Here is a 7,475-nt window from a genome sequence, read left to right on the forward strand (position 1 = left end):
AATTTTAAAATTATTACTTATTTGTTTTATTAAGTAAAGGTTTTATAAAAAAAAAACATATATATTAGATTTTAATAATTTTTGAATGTGGGGTAATATACCAAACTTCAAAAATATGTATATATGTTTGCAGTTTATCTTATGTACACAACAGGGTAAAACAAGCGCATTTTCAAAGACTGACATTAAGTTCAGCAAAAGCAAGTAATTTTGACGACAAGATGCAAAATATATGTGAAATAACAACAAGACGGAATGAACAAATGACGTGCACCATTTATCATTCAACAAACAAACGCCAATATGTTTGAAAACGTTGGTAAAATTTAATCATTTTTCTACGCTAATCACCCTCAATAATTTAAATTGTTACTGATTTCTTGCAAATGAGGGCATTGCAAGATCTTAAGTGTGGGAAGGGGTTAAATTCTTTCGGATTTTAAAAATTTTTTGATTTAAACACTTGGTTACCATTAAAAATACTAGTAACGCAGTAGTTGTATTAGAATCTAGTGCTCTCCGATAACAAGGAACAGCCCTAGTCTTATATACTGACTACCCACTTCTAGTAAAATTTTTCAAAATTTTCAACAAAATGAATTCAAAATCATGTTTATACATATTTATGAACGATGAAAACTAGGTCATTGAGCCGAAATTATCGTTACCTCGAAAAGGACATAAATTGAGAAACAACCCAAAATGTTAGAATTCATTTAAGAATGAAATAGAGGAGAAAAAGGCAAAGAAAAACATAAATAAAAGCCAAGTGTGGGAAAACTTTACCAAGTTATTCAAAACATATATCACATATTTTTGTACAAACAATTGAAAATACTTTTGTTTTGGACGATAATCAACTGTTTTACCCAAGGAAAGAAAAGAAGAGATGGATCTACACGATGAATCAATTCCATCATTAAAAGGAAGTAAAGTCTTCCGAAAAAGAAACGCGCTTCTTGATTTAGGTCATGAAGTTGTCGTCCAGACCAGCTGTAGGTTGACGAAAAATCTAGAAAAGTCATCACTAAAATCAGCAGGAAATCCACGGACCTCAGCATTAAACAGGGTCGCCAAGTGGTCAGATTTATCCTAACCATGAGAAGGATTTATCTCGTACAATGGGGGGGCACCATGCAAATTAGCTGGATAAGACTAATGAATCAGATCCCCAGAAAGGATAATCTCCTTAAAGATTAAAAATCAGCTTTTAAGACTGATATTACTCAATCCTTGAGATTGACCTTAAAGATTGAGAATTCAAACTCATGGAATTCAATGATATCTAAACTCGAGCTTGAACGAGAAAATATTTTGATCAAAATTACAAACCGATTTGTTTTCCGAAAACCCTATTTTCAATGCGTTCATTACCATTGAACGTAAAATCCTAGGAATTCACCTGGAATTCATTAGGTCACCTGAACTAAATCGGGTGTCAACCGTAAGAACGGTGGTTGCATAGTGGTAAAAGACAGGACCTTGTGCCATACCGAAAAAAAAAATTATTATAAGGGTGAGCTTTACTATTGCTCCTACCAAGGATAGTAATTGCGTCCGACACGTTATAGACCATAATTAAAAGCATATCAGGGGACATTGCCTTAACAGTTTCTTGTTCAACGCTTTCCTTTCAACCGGACAGTAGTTTACCGAAAGGTAATATACGGGACAAGTAAACTGGACGTATTGCTTTCCAAATACAAGGTTAGCAAGTGGATGACACAAAACCGCAAGTTTTGAGCTAAAATTTTCAAATCTGAAACCCACCAAACCCACAAAAATATTTTGCAAACACTGGTAAAGGGTTATTCCGGAAAACTTATCTAGGGTAAAAACTAGATTTAATTTTCAAAAGATCAAATGTTTTCATAAAGATCCAATTTCCTTAATGGATCTAAATTTTTATAGTCATGTGGGACTGTAAACCATATCGTTACTACCATTGTTTATACCGCCGTATAGAAATCACTGATGTACAAAGTGTGAAGAATAAAGAAGTGATTCTAGTATTTCAAGACGATATTGCTTGAGGACAAGCAACGCTCAAGTGTGGGAATATTTGATAATGCTAAAAACGAACATATATTTCATAGCATTATTCCTCAAGAAAGACAAGCTTTTAGTTACAATTGTTCTATTTACAAGTGATATTCGTTTAAATAATAAAAGGTGAAGACAAAAGACAGATTCAACGAATTGAAGATGCAAACGACCAAAAAGCTCAAAAGTACAAAAGACAATCAAAGAGGTTCCAATTATTGATAAGAAACGTCTCGAAATTACAAGAGTACAAGTTACAAAACGCAAAGTACACGATATAAAATTGTACGAAAGGACGTTCGAAAATCCGGAACCGGGACATGAGTCAACTCTCAACGCTCGACGCAACGGTGTAAAAATTATGAGTCAACTATGCACAAGAATAAAATATAATATTTAAATAATTCATAATAAGAATAATATTAAATAATAAAAAGTTGTTAATTGAGCATAGTTCAGGGGTCGTAAATGAAAATTCAATTTCATATTTTGCCTATAAAAGGCGATGATTGTCGATCAATTTGATATACCTTTTTCGATCATATTTTCTATCTATATATCGATCCATCTATCTATTATCAATATCAATTATCAATATCTATATTATATATCTCTATCATAATGTTAACTTAATAAGATATAACAATAATCTTAATTTTAATTTTAAATTATGATAATAATAAGATTTATGATAGAGATCGTTTGAGTGTGTAAGTCGAAATTCTGTCCGTGTAACGCTACGCTATTTTTAATCATTGTAAGTTATGTTCAACCTTTTTACATTAATGTCTCGTAGCTAAGTTATTATTATGCTTATTTAAAATGAAGTAATCATGATTTTGGGCTAATTACTAAAATTGGGTAATTGGACTTTGTACCATAATTGGGGTTTGGACAAAAGAATGACAATTGTGGAAATTAGACTATGGGCTATTAATGGGCTTTATATTTGTTTAACTAAATGATAGTTTGTTAATGTTAATATAAAGATTTACAATTGGGCGTCCCTATAAATTACCATATACACTCAATCGGACACGATGGGCGGGGTATTTATATGTACGAATAATCGTTCATCTAACCGGACACGGGAATGGATTAATAGCCACTAGAATAATTAAAACAGGGGTGAAATTATGTACAAGGATACTTGGTATAATTGATAACAAAATATTAAAACTTTGGGTTACACTCAGTCGACATCCTGGTGTAATTACTAAACAAAGTATTAAAATCTTGTTACAGTTTAAGTCCCCAATTAGTTGGAATATTTAACTTCGAGTATAAGAATAATTTGACGAGGACACTCGCACTTTATATTTATGACTGATGGACTGTTATGGACAAAAACCAGACGGACATATTAAATAATCCAGGACAAAGGACAATTAACCCATGGGCATAAAACTAAAATCAACACGTCAAACATCATGATTACGGAAGTTTAAAAAAGCATAATTCTTTTATTTCCTTTATTTTATATTTAATTGCACTTCTAATATTCGCATTTTTATTGTTATTGTATTTAATTGCACTTTTAATTATCGTACTTTTTAATTATCGCAAGTTTATTTTATCGCACTTTTATTATTCGCAATTTCATTATCGTTATTTACTTTATGCTTTAATTTAAGTCTTGTATTTATTTTTAATATTTTACATTTGGTTTTAACTGCGACTAAAGTTTTAAAATCGACAAACCGGTCATTAAACGGTAAAAACCCCCCTTTATAATAATAATATTACTTATATATATATATATATATTTGTATTTTTACAATTATTGTGTGTAAAAAAATATAGTGTTATACTTCACGAGCTCCCTGTGGAACGAACCGGACTTACTAAAAACTATACTATAATACGATTAGGTACACTGCCTATAAGTGTTGTAGCAAGGTTTAAGTATATCCACTCGATAAATAAATAAATAACTTGTGTAAAATTGTAGCATATTTAATAGTATTTCGCACTAAAAATAATACTATTTTGTATACACCCCCTACGACATCAGAACAATTAGCTAGGAACAGTTAGCATGGATTCTTAACAAAATTTCTCATAGTTAATTCGTTTGTTTCTAACAAATTTTATTTTGTCAAATGTTTTCTTCATTATGCCACTTGTTGGATTCTGATAAATCAAAATCCCAATATGAAATTGGATGAATAAGGTTATTCTGTGGTGAACGAATTTATATATCGGTGGATGTAAGTAGGATAGTAAATGACTATTGAATCAGCTTCGAAGAATGTACAGTGTAATTTATTAATGTGAGATCTAAATATTCCTCGGGTATTACCTACCCGTTAAAATATTTTCATCATTAACAGTTTGTACAAAAGAATTTTTAATTACAATCATTATGAAAACACATATACATATATATTTTCTTCAGATGTAATCATAGATTTAATGAGTTAATATGATATTAAACTCATTTGATTTACCGTTAGAACAAGAATCTATAATCTCTAAAACATTAGAGATTACATAATCGCCATGTCGTACGAAGATAAATAATGTAGAACGTCATGTAGAACGAAGATAATTGAGGTAGGACATCATGTAGTATGATGATTATGCTGGAGGTACAGACTGAGAGTTTGAGACGTGTAGTGTTGAGGCTTGTGATGTGGATGTTGTTGTTGGTGGTACTGGTGTTGCTGGTGTTGTTGCTGATAGTACTGTTGGTACCGATGATGTTGTTGAAGCTGGTAAATTTTGCACCATATTTTCCACATTGATCATTCGAGCGCGAAGCTCGTTGACTTCTTATATTACATCGGGGTGATTATCGGTAAGAACGAGCGAAATGAATAAGGTTTAGAATCTGAGATAGTATGTAATCATGATGAGATATTCGGGAAATGAGGGTGAAAATGGTGTCTCGAACAGGTTCGCCGGTGAGTGCTTCAGGTTCATCGTCAAGAGGGAAATTTGGTTGGTGGCAAGGATCTCCTTCTTCGCGTCCCCATTGACTAAGTCGACTACGAAACCATCAGATGAATTGGGGATGGCTGATTGGTTGATTCATTCTGGTGACACTTCCTTCGGAGCTCGAGTGAAACTCTATGTCGGAATAGCTGTCGGAATAACTATCAGAATAGTTATCGGAATCTAAGGGACTCAAACTAGTTGAGGGACTCATCTCGTACGATCAGATGAAGGATTTTCGATAAGGAATAGAATAGGATGTAGATTAGTACCCTGCAATACATAATTTACATATGCATATATAATACTAAAATCCCATAAGTTACGGAGGAATCTACGGAAATGTCAGGCAAAGTTTACAGTAACAGATACATTAAGATATGAATTAGTAGATATGATAAGATATGATTTTTGTCTATACACTAATCATGCAATCAGTGCAGTAAGATGTGTCTAGACAAAGAATGATAAGCAGGTAATTTCCTAAGGATAATAAGTAGATGATTTTCAACACGAATGATAAGCAAAACTTTTGACATGCAGACACGGTCGAAGTCCAGACTCACTAATACATCCTAATGACTTATCAGTTAGACACACTAATGCAGACCCGGTTCGCTAACACCACCGCTCTGATACCAACTGTAGCAACCCGTCCTAATCCATTCGGACAAGTCCATATCAATTATAAACGATTCACAACAGTTGATTACATCGCGAGGTACTTGACCTCTATATGATACATTTTACAAACATTGCATTCGTTTTTGAAAAGACAAACTTTCATTACATCAAAAGTTGACGGCAGGCATACCATTTCATAATATATCTAACTATAATTAACTTAGTAATAATCTTGGTGAATGCAACGACTCGAATGCGACGTCTTTTGAAATATGTCATGAATGACTCCAAGTAATATCTCTAAGATGAACAAAAGCACAGCGGAAGATTTCTTTCGTACCTGAGAATAAACATGCTTTAAAGTGTAAACTAAAAGGTTGGTGAGTTCATTAGTTTAATATAAATAATCATTTCCATCATTTTAATAGACCACAAGAGTTCATATTTCCATTCCTCATAAACATACGTCCCATGCATAGAGACAAAAATATCATTCATATGGATTGAACACCTGGTAACCGACATTAACAAGATCCATATATAAGAATATCCCCATCATTCCGGGACACCCTTCGGATATGATATAAATTTCGAAGTACTAAAGTATCCGGTACTTTGGATGGGGTTGGTTAGGCCCAATAGATCTATCTTTAGGATTCGCGTCAATTAAGTTGTCTGTTCCCTAATTCTTAGATTACCAGACTTAATAAAAAGGGGCAAATTCGATTTCGATAATTCAACCATAGAATGTAGTTTCAATTACTTGTGTCTATTTCATCAAACATTTATAAAAGCGCATGTATTCTCAATCCCAAAAATATATATTGCAAAAACATTTAAAAAGGGAGTAATGAAACTCACCATACTGTATTTTGTAGTAAAAATACATAAGACGACATTTAACAATGCAGGGTTGGCCACGGATTCACGAACCTATATTAATTATATATATTTATGTGTTGGTTAATATTTGTTTAATAAATTAAGTCAAGTCATAGTGTACCACAATCCTAATGCTCGAGACTAATACGCAAAAGTCAACAAAAGTCTATTTGACTCAAAATGTTTTCTAAAATTTATACATGATTATTATATACTTTAAATATCGTCGTTTTGTTTTAAATATTTTTAAAAGATTTTACTAGAGTAAATAATATAATTATTTTATTAATAATTATAATTTTATATAAAAATATACTTTTATATATCTTAAGTAACAAAATTTATAAAGTTCATAAAAATATTATGATAGGTTTCATTAAGGTAATTATATTATTTGTATTACTTATTTATTTTATAAAATAACATTGGTAATAATAATAAGTAAAAGTTGTATTATTTTGTAATAATAATTATTATTATTATTTTATTAATAAAAATATTAATTTTTATATTTACTAAAAATGATATTATGATAAAAGGATAGTTCTAATTCATAAAAATAATGAAATTTTTATATTAACAATGATACTCTTCTTAAATAATAATTTTTTTTAAAAATGGTACTTTCAATATTAATAATACTTTTAATAATAATAGTGATAAAAATAATGAAAAACGATAATTTTATCTAAATCAATTTCTTACAATATTTTAAATTTCATCATGATACCCATACACATTATTTCCTAATTAATTTTGTTAATAGTTTTTAAATCGTCTTTTATGTCACGTTCATTTTAATGATAATAATAGTAATTAAAATAATTAAGTGTTACTAACATTAGTTTAAATATAATAATACTAATAATAATAAATATTATGATAATATTATTACTAATAACTATTTTAATGATAAACATAATAATAGTACTAATTATAATTTTAACGATAATAGAAATAATAAAAAAAATACTATTTTTAATGATAAT

Source organism: Rutidosis leptorrhynchoides, chromosome 10 (genome assembly GCF_046630445.1).
Source record: "Rutidosis leptorrhynchoides isolate AG116_Rl617_1_P2 chromosome 10, CSIRO_AGI_Rlap_v1, whole genome shotgun sequence".
Lineage (NCBI taxonomy): Eukaryota > Viridiplantae > Streptophyta > Magnoliopsida > Asterales > Asteraceae > Rutidosis > Rutidosis leptorrhynchoides.